At 44.6% G+C, this 21,689-nt stretch overlaps 1 protein-coding gene and 1 pseudogene across 6 annotated transcripts in view; both read left to right on the plus strand.

Moving 5' to 3' along the window:
- Nucleotides 1–21,689, plus strand: part of LOC147707970 (amine sulfotransferase-like) — a 429,743-nt gene that overhangs the window by 303,986 nt on the left and 104,068 nt on the right. The gene's annotated exons all lie outside the window — the stretch shown is intronic.
- On the plus strand, nucleotides 255–1,312 carry LOC147707972 (G protein-coupled receptor 4-like; annotated as a pseudogene).

Here is a 21,689-nt window from a genome sequence, read left to right on the forward strand (position 1 = left end):
TTTGCAATTTCTTTTTGCTGTGTACATGGTTTTTCCTTTCCATACAACATTCTTCAGTATCATAGAGTATTTTACCGTTTTTGTTCTGTGGGGGTCTGCCACAGAAGCACCGAGCCCCCAGCGAGCTCGAGGGCCTGCGGAAGATTTTCTTTCAAAATGTGCCCGATTTTTTAGGTCGATTTTGTAGTGTGTACCCTTCTGTGAGGGGCGGAGGGGACGCACACAGGAGTAACAGATCCCTGATTGGACCCGCAATGACTGATGTAAATGTAACATGTTCGTATCCAGCCAAGTATGAAGCCATTATCTTCCCCATCATCTACCGTGTTGTCTTCATTGTTGGCATCTTTGGAAATCTGACAGCTGTGGAAATAATAGCCCTGCACATCCGGTGCAAGAATGTTCTTGGTGTATACCTGGCTAACCTTTGTATCTCATACCTCATATACATCTGCACCCTCCCCATCTGGATCGTCTACACGGCCAAAGAGGACTGGAAGTTTGGTGCACTCATATGTAAGATTGTGGGCTTCTTCTTCAACGCCAACCTCTACAGCACCATCGCCTTCCTCAACTGCATTGCCATGGACCTTTTCCTGGGTACGATTTTCCCCATCCATTCTAGAACGCTGTGGAACATGAAGGCTGCCATGATCGTTTGTGGCATTGTTTGGGTCATCATGGGTCATCATCCTAGGTACGCACTCTGTATTTCTCAGCAGGGATGACCTCTTCAATGCAACTCAAGACATTGAGCTTTGCTACGATAAGTACCCCATGGACAATTGGATGGCCCATCTTAACTACTTCCGTATTTTTGTGGTTTTCCTGATTCCTCTTGTGCTCCTTGTTCTCCTACTGCTCCATCATATGGGCCATCCATCACAGTCCGAGCCTGGAGAGGAGGCAGAAGCAGAAAATCACCAGCCTCCTGTTGGCACTGATAGGCATTTTTGTGGTTTGCTACCTTCCTTACCACGTGGTGCTCTTCATCCGCTCGTACGCCAGCGATGTGAGCATCAACACTTGCCAGTTAGAGTCGAAAATCCGTCCTGCCTACCGCATCACTTTCGCCCTAACCAGCCTCACCAGTGCTCTCGATCCCTTCATCAACATCTTCGTGAGCGACAGTGTAAAACAGGACATTTTGGAACAGCTGAGGGACACATGGTGCTTGCTTAGACTGAAGGGCCAGCAGGATAAGGAGGGACGGCCATACTTGAAAACTCGCTTTGAGGCGAGTAAACTGCCAAAGAACGTTGACCAAGGCCTTCTTGAGATCAGCCAGGGAATATCCCAGACTAAGCTATGAATGTTCAATAGCTCACGTAAAAACAAGTAACTCTTGCATCATCGTCTTACGATTATAGTGTTTTACTGAAGTGGCTTCCGCTATTCATTTAAAAGACATATAGCTTTGGAACTCAAAGAAACCGTATCAAATGCGATGAACTTCTCTAAGATAATCCTTTGGCCAGAACACAGAAAAGGGCATGTGACCAAGATCACAATGTTCCTAGAAGGATCCAAACTGCCTCGGGAAGTGAAATAAAATGCAAGAATTGATCCATGAACATATTTTAAGTGTAAAAATGAAGTGTACAAATAAAGACCTCATCTGTCCTGCTGGTGACGTCGGCCACAGAAAGGTGTTGTAGTCACATCATGAAGCGGAGACATCATGGGGTTTACTCAAGTTTATTAACTACAATAACACAACACCAGCGCGCCCGTTGTCTTCAGCCAGCGGAAGGTCACTGACTCTGAACGAGCGGCGCTCACCTGAGAATGTTGAGCCTTCGGGACATTCCACTGTGGCGTGGGGGTGCGACCACAGTGTAAGTGACGTCACAACATACCCCCCCTTTCCTCTACACGCAGGTAGGGAATTGAGTGGTAAACAATGAAAGTACAGAGTTAATGGGAGATAGGAGCAAGAAAAATAAACAACAAATCAGACAACAAGGAAATCATGCAAGTGTTGAGGAAGTCTCCTGGTCCGTAAGGGTCTCTGATGGGTTTGGGCCCCATGGAGGTTCTGAGACGCATCACTTGAGTTGGTTGCTCTTTGACCAGTGCCCAAGTTATCCCCACCGGGGCCTGGTGCCCTTGACTCTGTACCTGTGCGAGCACTGTCAAGCAATTGGCGATCATGGGCTAGAATGTACCCTGAGCATGTATCTTTGGCGACTGCATTTCTATCAAAGGTTTCAAAAGAATGGTCTCCAGAACTGTACTTTGCCACCCTACGCAAGTTCCATTTATCTCCATTCTCCAATACAACATAGAAGGGATGTACTTCCTTTACCTTGAATGGTCCAAGAAACTTACGCAGACCTCTGACCCAACGTCCAGAACGGACTTTGACCCAATCACCAACCAGAATGTTAGACAAGTTTTTTTCCCTGCCTTGTACCTTCCTGGAATCATGCACGGGAATGCTCACATCACAATCGCCACCATTCCTTTCTTCAATCAAATCTCGGATCCAAGGAGGCACCAGTTTAGAGGCTGGTTTCCTGCCCTGCATGGCTACAAAGGGAACCACACCAGTAGTGGAATTTTCTGTCGTGCGATAAGCCCATACCAAGTCGTTCAAAGTACTTTCAATGTCAAGATTATTGGTGAGTGCCAGACTTATCGCACCCTTAAACATGCGATTGGCTCTCTCGACAATCCCATTGGATTGTGGGTTGTACAAAGTGGTGAACGAATGTTTTATACCACACTCACTCAGGAATTCCCTCATTTCATTGGAAGATAATTGGGTCCCGTTGTCCGTGATAAGGACCGAGTGATAGCCTTCCTCCTTAAAAATCGTGCGCAAAACTTTGATAGTAATGCGGGTAGTAATTTCAGGAAGAAGATAAACAATGAGCCATCGAGTATGAACATCCATAACTACTAGGCCAAATCTTTTGCTGGGGTGGACACCAAGCATTGGTCCAATAAAATCAAGGCATATACTATGCCACTCCACACCGGGAACCTGGATGGAACTAGGGATGGATTGGGGTCCCACTTTGAGTCGCTTTTCAGATTCACAGCATTCACTGCACCTCTCCACCCACCTAACAACATTACAATCCATTCCAGGCCACCAGAACTCATTTCTCAACCTTTTTTTTGTAATGGTTTGGCCCAGATGCCCTTCATGAGCCAGGTCAAAGAGTTTTTTGCGGACGTCAACAGAGGGAATCAACTTATCCTCACGCATGATGATCTGATCAGCAACAATCGATAACTCATCAATGACTGCATTATAGGGTCGGACACTAATTGGCAAGGTACTCTCCCTACGTCTGCCTTTAGAGATGAGATTCCTGACATTTCTCAAAACCTCATCATGAGACATGGCCTCTGCCCACTCTTTCTGGCTGACTGCGCCACAACTCCACAGAACTACGTCATCAACACACAAGATGGCTCATTCGCACTCTTTCTTAGAGACTCCTGTCTTGTCCACATCTTCCCATTTCAAAGACAAACGTGACATGCAATCAGCCTGAACGTTGCGCCAGCCCGAAATGAACTCAAGATCAAAATTGTACTCCTGTAATCTTGAGGCTAACCTGGCTAGCCTGGCTGACCCCTTTCCTGTTCCTCCTGGTGAGAGTATCTTCAACAAGGGCTTGTGGTCAGTGCGAAGTTTAAATCTACACCCCCACACATACATTCTGAAATACTTCACACCCCAAGCAGCTGCCAAGGTCTCCTTTTCTATTACAAAATAGCATCGCTCAGTAGTAGTCAGAGTGCGAGATGAAAACGCAACTGTTTTTTCGCTATTTCCATCACTCTGTGAAAACACAGCTCCTAAGCCGGTATCACTCGCATCAACAGTGATGATAGTCCTCCCCTGTACATCAAATGGAACCAGAATGCCAGCATTGCATATCTCAAATTTAATTTCATTAAAGCATTTCTCTTGTTCATCCCCCCAAATTAATTTGACACCTTTCCTCAAAAGCACCTTGAGTGGTTCGGTTTTACGTGCAAAGTTCTTTATGAACTTCGAGTAGTACTCAATAAGCCCAATGAATGAGCATACCTGGTCTTTATTTGTGGGAACAGGAGCCAACTTTATGGAAGCCAATAGATCTCTCTTAGGTTTCACGCCCTCTGACGAGATGGAATGCCCCAGATATTCCACCTCTGTTGCTAAAAAGGAGCATTTCTCCCTGCGCAGTGTCAAGCCAGATTCTAAAATTCCCGCAAGGGCATCGTTTAAGGCAGAATTGTGGTCACTCACACTCTCACCAAACACTAAGATGTCATCTTGGAAATAAATTACATTCTTCACACCTTTGAAAACTTCCGTGACCATCCTTTGAAATACACTTGCAGCTGAACATAACCCGAAGGGCATCCTCGTGAATTGGAATATGCCTTCGTTGGTGATGAAAGCTGTCAAGTGTTTGGAAGATTCGTGCAACCGTATTTGGTGATAGGCGTGACGAAGATCAAGCTTTGAAAAGTACTTCGCCCCTTTTAGCAAAACCATCATTTCGCTTATAGTGGGCAGGGGAAAAGTGTCAGGAATTACATTCTGGTCAAGCTTCTGAGGTCCACACAGAAGCGTAAACTACCATCAGCTTTCTGTGAAATTACAACAGGGGAAATCCATGAAGAACATTCGATAGGCTCTATTACTCCACTGGACAGCATCTCATCCAACATTGCCTTCACCTCCCCCCTCACTGTAATGGGAACTTTTCTCAGTTTGTGTTGTGCAGGGACAACATTAGGTTTGAGCTTAATTTTGTGTACATATCCTTCAAGGTTGCCTAGTTGTTCTCTTAATACACCTTTACCTCCTTCTAAGATGTCTCTTACCGAGAGATCATCCACTACCATACCTTGCTCAATAGCATGTGGGTCAATTTTGATATGGAGATCAATTGATGATACCAACCTAATATGGGAGGTCCAGATTCTGCTACATACACCTTCCCCCTCACAGATCTTCCTTCAAACATAATATCTGTTGCCATCTAACCTAAAATGTCTATTTGTTCACCCTGATACCCCCCAGGATTTATGTCTTTGGGCTTCAGCTTCCTGTTAGGCCACTCCTGCTTGAAGATTCTTTTGGGAATAATTGTATACAGTTACCCTGAATCAACCATAAGGTCAACACTCTTATCTCCAATGATAAATCCTGCTTTGGGCCTGTGTTTCCTCCTAACATCTGAATCATGAAACTCAGTGAAAAGGATTTCATCATTCTCACTTCGATCATATGATGATGGTTCCACGCACAAGATTCTGTCTGGTTTGTAAGGGATAGCAGGCTCCTCAGATAACATCGCTACTTTGCCTTTGTTTGCATCCCTGCACATTCTAGCAAAATGACGCATGTTAAGCGCTCCCACACTTTCCACAAATTTTGTTACCAGCTCTATTGGGATATTTCCTACCCCCAGGGGTATCTTTCATGCCTTTAAACCTGGTTGAAGCAGCCACTTTCCTTTCACAGCCCTCCACCACAGACGTTTCGCTTTCACCAGACATATTGACCTTAGGATCTCTACGATCCATTTCTTTCATACACAAATCAGACTCCTCTATTATTTTTGCAATATCAATTGCATCCTTGAGAGAGGGGTCCGTAGCAGCCCATAAACGTTCCTAGGTCTTTCGGCTTCTACACTGAACAATCAGTTGGTCTTTCTTCGGTCATGGGTCCAAATTTACATTTTAATGAAAGTTCTCGGAGTCTAGTGACAAACTCATCAATAGACTCACCTACTCCTGTGGCTGGGTATAAAACTTATATCTCCTCAACGCTATGTTAATTTCTTTTGCAAATCTCAATTCCAACCTTTTACGCGCCTCCTCAAAAACATCCGCAATAGGTTGGCCTCTCTCATCGTTAGCAACAGGCAAATATTTAAAAATGTGATGGCCTTCTTTCCCTAGATTAGTAAGTAAGATTGCTTTCTTTCTACTACTAGCGTAATCTGTGCGTCTAAGGCCTCTAGGTAATTGTTGAACATTTCAATCCACTCATCCCATTCTATACTTGGATTCCCCGGCTGATTTAGGAAATGAGGGGGTGTGGACACAGCAGAAAGATCAAGGTCATTAACATCCATATTCTACTTGAATGTGTCCCCCAATTTGCCTGACTGAAATATATTAGTGCTCTGCTCCCTCTTTTACCGCAATGTAGTATGAAAACCGAATAAGAATATGAAAGTAGGACAAAGCTTTGTCACAAGAATTGAATATGTGCTTCTGTGATACCTTCAGTGACAAGTATGTACCACTTTATGCCATTAGATGGCAACATCACTTTACGAACCAGAGCACCTGTCATACAATAGAGTTAACTGTAATGCTTAGCCTCTTCACAAATTTCTGCCAGGGAGTAATGCGTTGTCTCTAGTCCTTGAATTAACAGCTCTAATTGTCCCACATGTGCTTCTGTATTACATTAAAATCAATGTACCACTTTATGCCCTTAGGTGGCAGAGTCACATCAAGAACCACTACACATTTCTTTAAACAAGTCAATTATACACTTAGGGCCAGATGTAGGTAGCCCAATACCGGTCGGTAACGGCCGAAAATCGGTATTCTCGGCCGTTACCGACCGGTATTGAGCATTTGGGATGTAGGAGTCCGAAAATCGTCCGAATCGGTAAATTTACAGAATCGGTAAAGATACCGAATCGGTAAAATACCGAATCGTATAATGTACCCAAAAGGTAAATTTACCGAATCGCAATGGTTTGCGAATCGTTAAAATTACCGAATAGGTATATTTACCGAATCGGTAAATAAGAAGTGATAACATTGAATTATGAGATGTAGGTAAGCTCTGAAATACCGAATTCGCTTCAAATTCGGTATTTAAGAGTCGGTATTTACCATGGATTGAAATCAGGTGGTAACCAGGTGCAACCTATAAAAATGGACCCAAAATGCAATTCTTCTTGCACAATGGCGGCATTTTATGTCATTGCAAGACGGCTACGGCTACAGGAGGAAGGAGAGGGGGGAATGGCAGAGAGAGGAGCAGGTCTACAGACAGAGGATCACCCTGTTCATGCTCACAGAGGTAGAGATACTCCAGAGGTGCAGGTTGGCCCCAGACACCATCACGGACCTCATCAGGGACCTCCAACCACTGTTGGAGCACACTACCCCAAGGACACACGCTATTCCACCCCACGTGCAGGTGCTGTGCAGCCTGCACCTGCTTGCGTCTGGGAGCTACCAGAGTGTGATTTCTGTGGTAGGTGGGGTGACCCAGAGCAGCCTGTCAATGTTTTTCCACAAATTCCTTGACGCCATGTTACAGAGGATGGACCATTATATATCTTTTCCTGCAACCCATGCTGAACTGGTCCAAACAAAATCTGACTTTTACCAGGTGGCACGATTCCCCAATATAATTGGCTGCATTGATGGCACGCACATTCCCATTTGTCCCCCTGCTGCCACCGAATATATATACAGGAATAGAAAGTCCACCCACACCATCAATGTGCGGGTGATTTGCAATGCAAAGTGCGCCATCACTGACCTTGTGGCAAAATTCCCTGGGAGTACCCACGACTCCTATATATTTGAAAACAGCGGCATCTATGCACGGCTGTCTGCAGGGGAATTTGGTGAAGGATACCTCCTAGGTAAGACACAGTGTGCGACCCCTAAAACCCTATTGCAGTAAGAAGTACATGTATGCATGTGAGTAATGTATTCCCATTTCCTATTAGGAAACAGTGCATATGCCCTCCGCTCCTTCATACTCACCCCCTACCTCAACCCTTCAACACCCAGCCAAAGGAGATATATACGGGCCCACAAGAGCACAAGAAATGTCGTGGAGCGTACCTTTGGTATCTGGAAAAGCAGGTTCAGGTGCTTGCACAAGAGTGGAGGTGCAAGGCAGTATACCCCCATCACCTGCTTTAAGATCATTGCTGCCTGTGCTATGTTGCACAACCTTGCTGTGAAGAAGGGTACTGAGGTGGAGTTATCAGACTATGAGGACCATGACGGCGACATTGCTGTGCCTGAAACACAACCTGCTGGAGTGTCAACACCAAGTGATGGAAGATACAGACGTGAGGAGATTACACGCAACTATTTCTGAGTAAGTAATGAGACTGAGACCTATGTTGAAAGCACGAAATTTTGTTTAATTTAGTATATATCTAGGTATGTTAAGGAACAAAAGTGCACCAGTAAGCATTTCACTGCAATGCTCACAGTGTGTAAACACACACAGACAGGTGTTGAATGCACCCACCGTAGTTGTATATTGTCACTACGCAGGTTTCAATGGTACAAATGTGCAACACAGACTTTCTATTTTCTAATTTGTATGTCCAATGGCAGTAGCCCATACTATTAACTGTTCATTTGCGGCCACGCTTTGCACTGGCAGATGTATGTGGCTCATTCTGTTCCCTGGGCGTTTGTCCTGTAGCCTCACCCTGTCGCCTGCTGCTCCACCTTGTCTCTACAACAAGGGCGCGTGCCGTGCTGCTCCTACTGGTGCTACCTTCACTCTCCGGCACGTCAATAGCAGCAGTTTCTGCAGTTTGAGCATTAATTAGAGCCTCTAGCGCACCGGTCATTCCGGCTATGCCCCTTGTCAGGTGATTGCTTTTTTGAGTCAAGACTTCCTGACTGTTCATGCTACGCCTGCATAGCAGGGATGTGGCTGTTGCCAGGCGGTGAATAGCTTTGTCAATTCTCTGTGCACGATGCTTCTCCCTGCGCCTTGATGTTATTTTAGAGTCCAGTTTTGTGCACAGTTGCTGCATGTATTGGGTCATATCATGTATCCCCGTAGCCATGTTCTTGTTTACTTCCACCAGTTCCCTGATGCCCTTACCAATTTCCTGCATGTTGATATTGAGGTTGCGCATTTGTCGTTGACAGGACATGATGCCCTTACCCTCCATCCTCTGAATCTTGACCATGGATCCCTCCAGGCCTTGGAAGACACTGGGCCCCTCCCCACGTGCACCTACACTCCTTCCTTGTACTGTGCGGCGTCTAGTGGTACTAGGTACAGACTCTGCGCTGGACTGCAGTGTGGCAGGGATGTCAGCTCCAGGCAAGTTGTGTGAGTCTTCACCCACCATTTCACCACCAGCTGTCTCCATTTCCATCAGTGGGGAAACGACATGCCTCCTGCTAGGTTGTGCTGCAGGTGTTTCAATATCCAGTGATGCTGGCATTTCTGGTGAAGATAACAATAGTGGGGACTGTGATGGTCTTGGGGATGCATGCATTTCTTCATTGATGTAAGGTTCTTCTGGAAGGTGGCTGCCCACTCGGTACACCTGTGTCCTGTGATGCACTGGGACCTGGCTCATGACTTTCATCCCTCTTGGGTGCGGTGCCTTCTGCCTCCTGTGACTGCCTTCTGGATGTGTGACCTGTGGACATATGAGCACATGTCAGCTAGATGCAAATGTCTCACAGCACTACTATTAAACTTAGGAAATTGCACTTATTACATGCTGCCTGCCCTTCATTATGTCTGCAATCATTTGCCTGGCTTGGTGGTTACTGTGCTGTATGACATGGTCTTTCATTAACTGACTACATGTACCATGATGCATTGCTACTGTTTTGAACAGGCACACTGGGACTGGGGTAACTTAGCTTCAAGGGGTGAGGGATGGATGAGGGTGTGAGGGGGATTGCTCTGCATGCATCTTACGTTTTCTACTTGTAGCTTTCGCCAAGCTGTCCACTTCTCCCAGTCCGTAGAAGCTTTCTGGCTCCAAGGTTGTGGCCACCATCTCCTCCAGGTCAGTGAGGGGGGGTGCTGTGTTCTTTCCTCCACCTGTTTGCGAGGCCTGTTTGTGGTGGTCTGCAATTTTTTTTGTGTGAGGCTCCTTAGGTCATAAACCTATTTTTTAAATCTTCTGTGACTCTGGTGGTCACTCCCACTGCATTTACTTTCTCAAGGATATCATGCCAAATCTTCCTTTTTGCAGATTCAGGCACAGTGAGGGACTGCCTTCCAAAAAGTTTGTGGTGCACCTTTACCACCTCCTCCACAAGGACCTGGAGCTCCATGCTGCTGAATTTGAGCTTTCTTTTTCTTTCTGTCTGCTCTGTGTCCTTGCTGCTTGCCATGTTTAAGGTTTTAAACTGCACAAACTCTGTCTGCTGCTGCCCCCAGTGTCTCTGCTCCAACTGCCTCTCCAGAACCTTCTAATTAGTTGCAGCTGCCTGTGTAGCCACTTCCTCGTAGGAAGGGGCAGGGTGGTTGCACCTGATTGGCTGTTGTCTTAAGTTTCACTTTTGCTTGCTTTCCGATTCGGTATTTACCGAATCGATATTTCCAATGCATTCCTATGGGCCTTTTGGCCCATAGGGATGAATGGGAAATACCGATTTGGTAAATACCGAATCGGTAAATACTGATTCGGTAATTCCCGAAAGTCCGATACCGAATTTTACCGATTCGGTAAAAAGTACCAATTTTTTCCCTACATCTCATTTGCCGATTTTTGAATACCGAATCGGTAAAATTCGGTATTTAAGAATCAGTAAATGCCATTTACCTACATCTGGCCCTTAGTCTCTAATGAAGGATAATTTCTGTCAGAGAGTAACTCGTTCTTTTCCCAATTCTGTTAACGTAGCGTTTCAAGTCCAGTAAATGATGACACTCTCTTCAATCTACTTTAATTTCGCAGATATTGACGCCATGCCGCTTACACCAAGACGTGTTCTTCACGACAGCATATATTGCTCCTCACATTCGCCTCATCACGCACATTTCTGTCACAATTCCAGATTGAATTGCCCCCAAAAACTGCTGTATGATATTACACTTTAGCTGACGCAACCGTTAACTTCAGTAAATACGCTTTCGCTTCAACAGTATTCACTCATTGCTCGGCGTCGCTAACATTCCTGTCACCCAAGTCAAGCGTCTTGATAACTTCGTTTCCTTCTTATGCTCTAATCGACTGGCATTTCTCTCATCAGCTGTCATCCGGCATTTCCTCTCAACGCCACTCTTCCACTCTCGCAGCTGTTTGAATATCCTCGTTTCCTCCTACGGCTCTAATCAGCTCTTCTTCTCTCTCAGCTGTTACTCCGTGCGCTCAAAGCAGAGTTACACACGTCCTCCTCGCACGTCAACAAGTAGATACATTCTTTCTTACTTATAAACTCCTGCCACGTGTGATCTTTTTCTTATCTTCATGTGGGAGAGTTCTACGCCGCACTTCCTCTTCATGCGTTAATTTTCCGCAGTATGTCGTGTTGCCCGCTGTTCTCCACGTCAATTTCCTCGCTGTGTGTTGTGTTGTCCGCTGTCAGAAGACCGTCCTCGTCGCCAAAAGATGTTGTAGTCACATCACGAAGCGGAGACACCATGGGGTTTACTCAAGTTTATTAACTACAATAACACAACACCAGCACGCCCGTTGTCTTCAGCCAGCGGAAGGTCACTGACTCTGAACGAGCGGCGCTCACCTTAGAACCTTGAGGATTCGGGACATTCTACTGTGGCACGGGGGTGCGACCACAGTGTAAGTGACGTCACAACAAAAGGTTTAGGCTGACCCTGGACAAATTGCCCACTCACGTCATTTCTGATGTTTGGGAAGACCCACCTTATGTTGGTCGGACAAGAACTGCTGCTTGGTCTCCCTGTTCTAGCTTGCGAATTAAGTGCACTAAACTGTGTAATGTATGAGCTATTTACACATTACGGGGGCAAGCTGTACATAAATGTATATACTACATGTGCATAAATATAAAGTGCTATTGTTTGAAGACGTTGCATTTTCAACCTGTTTCTATACAGAAACCAGACAATTTTACAATAGTGTTTTTTTGACTTGGCAGTTAAGCACATCGATAAAACAGCACAGAATTCTTTGATTTTTAATTCTGTTTTAAATTGGTTTTATTTGAGTATTAAGATTTTATTTATGATTGAAATTCAATGAAGTTCTGAGAAATAATTGCGACTTGGCTAGGGTCTGGATGTTGTAGGTAAAGTTGCAACATTGGGCTGAGCGTTTAAAATGTTTACAACTTACAGTGAATCTTGAGTAGTAAACCGAGAGTGGTCACCCATTTACTTCTGGGATTGCAAAGGTGGCATGAGAGTTGGGTGGTTGTGGTGTTGGCACATAGCCTGCCTAACATCTCATCCAGAAGTTGAGGACCTGCTAAGTGTCCTCATAGTATTTGTAGCGAGTTGTGTATTTATAGCCAGCATCACTATTCATGCTGGTACTTCCTGTTTCACTTCTGCCATTTTTGCCATCCCACAATGCATTGTGCTGTGGTGGGAAGGACTGTCTGAAAGTGTTGCGCGTGATGTGGAGGTACATGGCAGTGACATTTGGGATTCGAAGAGTGGGTGGAACCAGAATAGTAAACGCATTTTCCAGAACTCTTAGAAATCGACTAACGTTTGAAGGTTTTCTTATTCAAGACTTCCTGTCTCAGCCCCACCAAATGAAAAAAAGGTTTACTTGCCCAAAAATGTAATACAAAATTGAACCACTATCTTAAAAAATGCATATTGGTACATTTGGGAATGGCTGATTCTCCAGATCCCCATGGTAATTTTGTCGAATTTGAGTTTTCCAGGTCATGTCAGAGTAGTTTATCGATCTTTTAGGGGGTTTCTCATTACATTCTGGTAACTTTAGTGTTGAGTTTATCATTATAAGGGCAGAGTTAGACACACACTGGAATAAAAGGAAAACCAAAACTAGATAACGGGGCACTCCAAATGTGATGTTTTATTGTTCTTTATTTCACCTGCATCTCCAAAAAGCATCCTTCATACAATCCCAAATCTTTTCTTCTTCCCAATAGTTCACTCATTCCCAAGTTTAAGGTTTTCTTGAGTTTGTGACTCTCCACTCATCCTTTAAATCCCAGGGGCTTTGCAAAATACCCAATATGGTTGTTTCCTGTGGTAGTCACACTTTAGATTCTTTACTATTGCAACCATTCATACATGTTTTTTCATGCATCTTCTTTTTAAATGAGTTCTTCCATTTTGTAATTCATATTTTAGCAGGTCACTGTGTCTTTTTAATCACCTGCAGGCCTTCAGACTCTTCTTTTTCCCACTTGAGTTATTGCCAGTTAAAGTATAAAAATAAGAAAACCCTCTGAAATGGAGATGGAGGTCTCTGAAAATGTACAATAGGAGACAGTTGAATTACCGCAGTAGCATTATATTTGTTGTCTTCAAGCCATTGGCACATAAGCTGCAAACCTTTTCTAATATATATATTTAAATACCCTTTGTTTTGTATTAAAAATCACAGTTTGCTTCTAGCTGAATTTTAAGTGATATTTGCACAATTGAATACTTTTTTGGGAGGGTGGTAAAGGGTACTTGTTACCCTCTTAAAATTTGTTTTTTCTTATTTTATCTTTGCATATTTCGATGATGTGTAATTGTGTGTATCCCGCGGAGAGGTGACTATCATTGTTCAAGAGTATTAACTTATCTTTTTGTATTAATGGTATTTTTATTTTTACACATACCGTTGACTGTGTTCCATTGTATCGTTTACAGAGAATTCCTGTAATTTCAAGGGTTCAAAAAGAGAGGCAGGGAAATCTTCTTCGGTTATTCCATGGGGGGATAGCATTTCGATAGTTGATTCTTTAAAAAAAATGAATGTGACTGGTACGCACTGCTTCAACAGACCTAATTTTATTTAGCTAAGAATTATCTTGAGACTCAATTTAACAAGATGTGGGTGTGTTCCCTTTGTTCGGCTCTTCACCACATGCATTCTGGGAGTGGTAGTCCAGCCTGGCTTGTTTATGAATGACCAGGGTTGACAATTTTAAAGATGCGCTGTGAGATGAATGTGAAAACCGGTGAAGTGCCTCCATATGGCCCCTGAGATAGGGCTAAGGCTCAGAATAATAAGAGCCAAATTAGGCGGGAAAGGAAAATGGGATAACTTCTGTGGTAGCACCATTTATTGGCCAAGCTAAACTTGGAAATGTATGCTGCGTCCTGTGCATTTCACTTGCCAATAATTTACATTCGTCTCTCTAAAGCTTCAGAGCTTAAAATGTATGTCACTCCCTGCACGAACATCCCTGCCTGCAATATACAACTCCTCCCAACCCTCTCTCCACTAAAGAGCATCGCCTTTAACGCCCCCATCTGCAGTACTCTTTTTTCCGACTCTCACCTCCAGTGTATGTCACCAACCAAAGACCCCTGCCTCACACCCAAACTCCCCACCACTTCAGGTTCCCTCAACATAATTGTTTCCCAATTCACCTCCCCCCACTCCCATAACTAAATGCATGGCCCCCTTAACTAGTTTGTCCTTCTCTGAACGGGTGGGAGCTGGGTGCCCCGGAGGCTCTCCGGACCGGAGCAGGAGTCCCGCGTCTCCTCTTCATGTCGAGCACGGGAATCGCAGGAAAAACACATCGGAAGGCTTGCGGAGGATGGTGTGACCGCCGTCACACTTTGAAAACGCCTGGGTATGTTTCAAATTAAAGATTTTTCTGCCTCATGAACGCGGCGATATCGCGGCCGCCATCTTGGATCTTAAAACACCGCGTTTTTCTCCTCATAACAGACGCAAATGAAACCTTGACTTCTACGGCCTCTAACAACGGAGTGGGAATACGGTCATATCCAATCTACGACAAGGTATGTAATTCTTTTGTCAAGAGCGTGGTATGCAGCGTTGCGAGTCGGGTTGCCTGACCCCGTAATGGCGGCTGCATGGGTTATGTATTTCCTACTGACATTGCTTATGCTCAGGGTCCTCAGCACAAAAGAGGCGAAGTAAACAACTCAATGAACGCTGGAAAGCCAGTCCTGTAGAACGCTTTAACATTAATGATCAAGCACCGATCGCTGACGTTCTGTGTTTTACTGCCTGTACCCAAAATGGCGACGGATTATGACGCCGAAGTGTATTTTATCGACGGTGGAATATCAACACTAAAGACTTCCTTGATTCCCAACAGATTTGCCAACGGGTCCCCAATGAGTCGCCAACGATTTGGATTGTCTTGTCGGGCTTTCCCCGAGTACTGCCCGAAGTCCGGCTTGCTTGTTACCGAGCTCCCGTGTCGTGTGTTTTCTGGTGCGAACTCCTGCGGAGCTGCATCTTCACTCGGTTGGCGGTCTGTGCAAACCTGGAGTCCAGCCGTCCCATTTCAATTTCGCCTGCAATGACCCGGTTGGTGGTTGCGAGGCCATGGGGAACCACGGATAATCACGGGTCAAACTCTTACTGGCATCACCTCCCACCCCTGAAATCAACTTCTTCATCCCCCCCCCGGATTCCAACAACTTTTCAGGAGCACTGCTAGGTGTCAAGGGAGCTATTAGATGAGTCTGGCCCCTCTGCCTATGGTATTTTGATGCGTCAAACAGACAGGTACAATTATTCAACTTTGTGGAAAATTGTTTTTTTACAACCAGCTAGGGCTGAAAGCTCGCCTGACCTCAAAATGGCAGCACCTTAAGTAGCCGTGGGCATATTTTCAGTTTATGAGGGGCTGCTTATGTCAAACAAGGTGTAAGGCAAGCGCTTTTGGAAGGTCGTACTTTTCAAAGCTTTATTGATTGTTTTCAAAACCCAGGACATATACAGTTGTTTGAGGAATCGCCGACTGATCACTGCCTGACCTTAAAATGACGGCGGTTGAAGACAAATGTTCTGCTGGCACCCTAAAGACATTGGTAACGCTGACTCTGCCATTGTGTGCCATCAATGCTGCGGCAGTCCTGGAGAAATGTGTCATGGGAGTGCTTTTGTGTGTGCGTCTGTGCGTGTATAAGGGGGTATGTGCGGATGCACGTGTGTGTGTGCGCCTGTACTTGTATTAAAGACTATGTTCACATTTTTGTGTGCTTGTGCATGTCTGTGCGTTTGATGGAGTGGACATGTATTTGGGTGTTTTTGTTTTAGAGCATATGATTCTATGTGAGCTTGTGTTTGTGCGCACAGATGTTATTGCATGTGTGCTTATGTCTGTGCATCTGATGGTGTGTGCATGTATTTGAGTGATTTTGTATTAGAGCATGGGATTTGATATGTGTGTGTGGAGGTTTCTGTATGTGCGCCCCCTGTTCGCGTATGAGAGTGTGTGCACACGTTTGTGGTGTGCTTGTGCATATCTGTGCGTAAAATGGTGTTTGTGTGTGGGTATGTATTTGTGTGTACGTCCTTGGGTATTTTTTTACTGGAGCATGTGATGTATGTGTGCTTGTGTTTTTTATAATTTCTGTATGTGTGCTTGTGTGTTTGTGCGTGTGCGTGTATGAGAGTGAGCGCATTTGTGTGTGCTTGTCATGTCTGTGGATGTGATGGTGTTTGCGTGTGCATGTATTTGGGTGTTTTTGTATTAGTGCCTGGGATTTTATGTGTGCTTGTGTTCTTGGATGTTTCTGGCTATGTGCGTGTCTGTGTGCATCAGTGTGCATATGACAGTGTGTGCTCACATTGGTGTGTACATATGTATGTCTGTGCGTGTGATGGTGTGTGCACGCTGGATTTGGTATTTTCTGGCAGCCGATGTCCTGGATAGTGACCACTAGTGTACCGTCCAGTCCCCTGCCTGACCCCAAGATGGCTTCCATAGTGAACCCCAACACGTTGTTTTACTTCCCTGAGACAACAATTGGACATTGACCAGACCTTGAACCGATCCCCTAACCTGCCTACACATCAGGACGTGGAACCTGCGGAACTTACCCCAGACTGTGGAGACCTAGCGATTTGGCTAATGCCCGGTGGAGCTACCATATAGCTAAAGAGGAGATGGGTTGTGGACTCCCCCTCCCTGCCGTCACCTACCCAGACGGACCATGGGCGAATTTTCCCCTCGTCTCTACGTCCTATCTTCCTCCTACCCCTTTACCCTATCCCCTTACCCTTCCTTGCTCCATTCACCTTGTCCCCGATATTCTTTAAATGCTTGTCTTGATACTTATGTAACTTTTAACTGATGTAAATTAAAACATTTTTGTCCCTTATGTAAAGCGCCCTGATACCATCTGGTCTAGCGAGCGCTATATAATAACTCATTAATTAATTTTGTTCCCATTCAGTACTCTTTCTCACTTTGCCTTCCTCCTTAACTCCTAGCTCCTATCCACTCTCCCCTGAATCTCTCACCTTGCCTGCTAGTCTGCCCAGCCCCCTGTCCTTTGTGCCCTTTGACTAAGCACTCCTTCTCCCCTTGTTGGGGAAAGATCCAATATTTATACTCTGGAGTCTCAGCGTACCCGCTGAGAGAGTCCACTGCACCAAGGGAGCCACTCACAGCTGAGGTATTGTATGGCACTCCTTGCCAAAGCGCTCCCTCTAACCTTTTTGGGGAAGGATCCAGTATGCAGGCCTTGGAGTCTCAGAGACCCCTCTGAGAGAGTCCACTGCGTAAAGGGAGCCTCCCGCAACTGAGATAGTGAAGTGATACCACTTCCCCTGGGATCACAGCTTACTGGACTTTGTAAGTTGCTTTGACTCGTCTACCGGTTTGTTTCCCAGTCACCCTTCCCCTCCTCTTTCCTTGCTGTGTCCTTCACCCTCCCCCCTCTTTCCCGCCTTCATTACCTGTCTACTTCCCCAGCTCCTTCCCCCTTCCTTAAATATTTCCCCTTGCCTGCTTTGCCCCTTACGTATTTGTGCTCATTGTTTATCCTGCCCTTACAAGTAACTATGTTGCCATGCTCTAATAACTGTGTAACCTTTTTAACGATGTAACCTGTTACTATGATCTGATGCTCATGCAAAGCGCTCTGATACCTCCAGGTCTAGCCAGAGCTATATAAAACCTTTTAATTAAATAAATAAAATAAATAAATAAATCGTATATTATGTGTCGTAGCTGATTTAGAAGAATCCCGGCCCAAAGATATACCTCTGTCAAAAAATTGTTGTCCAGAGATTTTCATTTTTGCTTGTGGTTTTTGATCATTAGAGAAGTAATTTAGCTTGGGTAGACATTGCTGATCCAGGCCGAAGTTTTCTGTGCACCTTTTTTTAAAATGATGGCTGTGTTGCAGTGAAGATGTAATATTTCAGGAACCACGAGACTTATATACTTCATTTTCGTGCCAAAACATAGGTTTTGGGGCTCAAGCAGTCTTATAGAGACAGAGTATAACTCCTCAGAGCAACCGTTCTGCCATTTTCCTAAAGTGGCAGCTATAATGGAGGTTTTTTCAAAAGAAGGGAGGAAGGCGATCACTTGATCAACGGGCACCGTTTACCACTCAAGGGAGTGGAAGGTCCAGTCACAGTGTGTGCCCGTATCAACGGTTACAACAAGGGGGTTCCTGGACTGTTCCTAAGCGTGACTGAGGGAAAGACTAGCTGGCGTGACCAAAGGTGTAAATGTGACACCCAAGGGCATCCATTGTGTTGGATGGATTTGCCTCACACACCCCGAAGGATGTCATGCTTCATCATCGGCAGTTGCTCCTCGTCGGGGAGGCGGTGCAATCCCCGACGGGCTCACCTCAAAGAGGGGCTCTTTGGCGGAGATCTTTTTCCAACTGCCTTATGGTGAGGTGTGGGTGTGTGGGCAGGGTGGTATGTGATAGTGAGAAAGGGATATTAAAATGTAGCTAAGGGTACCGGAATGGACTTTATTCTGGGGGTCCCTAGCTGCAGTTAAAAACAAGGGGCTAGCTCACTAGGAGTCAACGAGTAAGTTCAGGTGAACCTAGATAGGGCTAGTGGTGCAAACGGTCGACATGTTTCTCGCAGTGGGTAATAGTTGCCCGCGATTCATCAGGACCTATAAAAGGTGATTAACCACATGCTGGTGTCATGTGTGGGTTTGTGTGTGTATTACCTCTGTGAGAGTTGTCCTATGCCTATTTGTCAAGAACTAACTGCCACATGAGGGGTCGGCGGGATGAGGCATCAAGGATGAGTCATAAAGTCAAGACTCTGATCTCTTGCGCCCTGGCTGCTTCACCTACCCTTCTCCGCCGAACTCGAGCTCGGCGGAGAAGGGTAGGTCAAGCAGCCAGGGCGCAAGAGATCAGAGTCTTGACTTTATGACTCATCCTTGATGCCTCATCCCGCCGACCCCTCATGTGGCAGTTAGTTCTTGACAAATAGGCATAGGACAACTCTCACAGAGGTAATACACACACAAACCCACACATGACACCAGCATGTGGTTAATCACCTTTTATAGGTCCTGATGAATCGCGGGCAACTATTACCCACTGCGAGAAACATGTCGACCGTTTGCACCACTAGCCCTATCTAGGTTCACCTGAACTTACTCGTTGACTCCTAGTGAGCTAGCCCCTTGTTTTTAACTGCAGCTAGGGACCCCCAGAATAAAGTCCATTCCGGTACCCTTAGCTACATTTTAATATCCCTTTCTCACTATCACATACCACCCTGCCCACACACCCACACCTCACCATAAGGCAGTTGGAAAAAGATCTCCGCCAAAGAGCCCCTCTTTGAGGTGAGCCCGTCGGGGATTGCACCGCCTCCCCGACGAGGAGCAACTGCCGATGATGAAGCATGACATCCTTCGGGGTGTGTGAGGCAAATCCATCCAACACAATGGATGCCCTTGGGTGTCACATTTACACCTTTGGTCACGCCAGCTAGTCTTTCCCTCAGTCACGCTTAGGAACAGTCCAGGAACCCCCTTGTTGTAGCTATAATGGAGGAACATATATAAAAATTAAACAAATAATAATGTTTTTTCATCCTTTTATGTAAACACCAAACAATGTATATGATTAAATATGAAACAAAATATGTGTATCACTCCTGTTTTAGACACATTTTCATAGTTTAATATTTCATTTTATGTATTTGTTTTGGCAGTTGTTCATGGTACATTTGCAGAATGTTGAACATTTGAGAAGAGCATATCAACAGGGACATCTTTTTGTAGCACAGGTTTTGCAAGTACATGTACGTGTAAGTTCTTTGTGTAGAGGCTTTAGAAATTTAGTAGGTTTTAACACCCCATCAAAATCTTCCCAACCAAATTCACAAGGATATTTCTCTACATATGCATGATCCAAAACACTCTTTTAATTTGTCCATGTGCAGAATATGACATTGGTGAAAGGTCACTTAGCAGGACTGATCTCATGAACTCACTGTACAGAAGATCGTCAAATGTGTGACATTCAGTACTTGTTTTCTATGCATGCACAATGTATTTTCTACATCTTTAAAGTCACATTATTCTTCTATCTCAGTAAATCAATTTAGAAACTTCAAAGGTTCAGCATTGAGGGCCAGATGTAGAAAGGCAAATACCAGTCGGTAACGGCCAATTTCGGCCGTTACCGACCGGTATTTGGAGTTTGGGATGTAGGGGCATGTTAAAATACAGATTCGGTAATTGTACCGAATCGGTAAAATACCGATTCAGTAAAATTACCGAATCTATATTTTGACATGTAGGTAGCACTGTAATCAGTGCTACAGAGGATTAAAAATGTGTTATTTACCACCAACTAGAAGTTGGTGGTAAATAATGAAAACCTTTTAAAAAACATTTTTTTTGCTTTTAAAACAGTGCCATGTTGCAGACATACATGCCCTAAGGGCATGTATGTCTGCAACATGTACACCCATGCACAATTGAGAGGTGCAACAGGGTGTCAAAGTGACACCCTGCCACCCTTCTATGTTTCTCTCAATTACCGAATCAGTATTTTTTCCGATTCGGTAATTGACATTCCTTCCTATGGGCCTCCAGGCCCATATGAATGAATGGCAATTACCGAATTGGTAAATACCGATTCGGTAATTACCGAATCATACTGATTTGGTAATTAAATCGGTAAAATTACCTACATCCCGATTGCCAGTTCTTAAATACCGAATCGGTATGATTCGGTATTTAAGAATCGGTAATCTAGGATTACCGACATTGGGCCCTTGAAGTTCCAAACTTTGTTCCAATTTTTCTCAAAGTGTTATCACCCGTAAGAATCTAAGTAGAACAAGAATAACATCTGTGCCATTTAAAGTACAATGACTTGATTAGAACCATTTCGAACAGCCCACTCAACATGTGGCACAACACGAAGGTTAGCTTCCTCCAATTTGTTGTTGAGTTCTTGACCGATATGGCCCATAACTTTAGAATATACATCTGCTCGTACCCACTCCTCATTGACAATCATTCCACTTGCAATGATTGGAAATTCAGTGTTCACTGAAGCATCAGTAATGTTTTGGCACCTTGTTCGATGTTGATGACCAGAATCCTTGAAATTGCACAGGTATAGGTGTCAAATTTTTTATGTAGGCAAAGTCAATTGTTCAGCTTGTAGACATTCATCTGAGTCTCTGACTTTCTTTGATAAATAGTTCAAGATAACTGTCAAAGAAAATGTGCAGTTCTTGCAAAGTGCACTCTGACTTTGATATCTGTAGAACAGTCTGAACAACCTCGCTGAAGTTTTCCATTGATGAAATCTTGATCATTCGCAATTGTGACATGTAGACCACAACAACAGCAGTTTTCAATGAGGACAACTTTTCAAACTGAATTCTTCAGGTGAAAGTTTGTTTTTGAGATTGTGCTTCACTGGTTTGGTTGCAGCATCTCCATCAAATAATGTGCTTGCTGGAAGAAGGTCATGTGGCAGAATATTCTTGAGAAATTCACCCCTTACTTTTGCTACATCCATCTCTCTATGTGTCTTCGAAAGTTGTTTTTTTGTTACCTAT

The sequence above is a fragment of the Lissotriton vulgaris genome, chromosome 6 (genome assembly GCF_964263255.1).
Source record: "Lissotriton vulgaris chromosome 6, aLisVul1.2, whole genome shotgun sequence".
Taxonomy (NCBI): Eukaryota; Metazoa; Chordata; class Amphibia; order Caudata; family Salamandridae; genus Lissotriton; species Lissotriton vulgaris.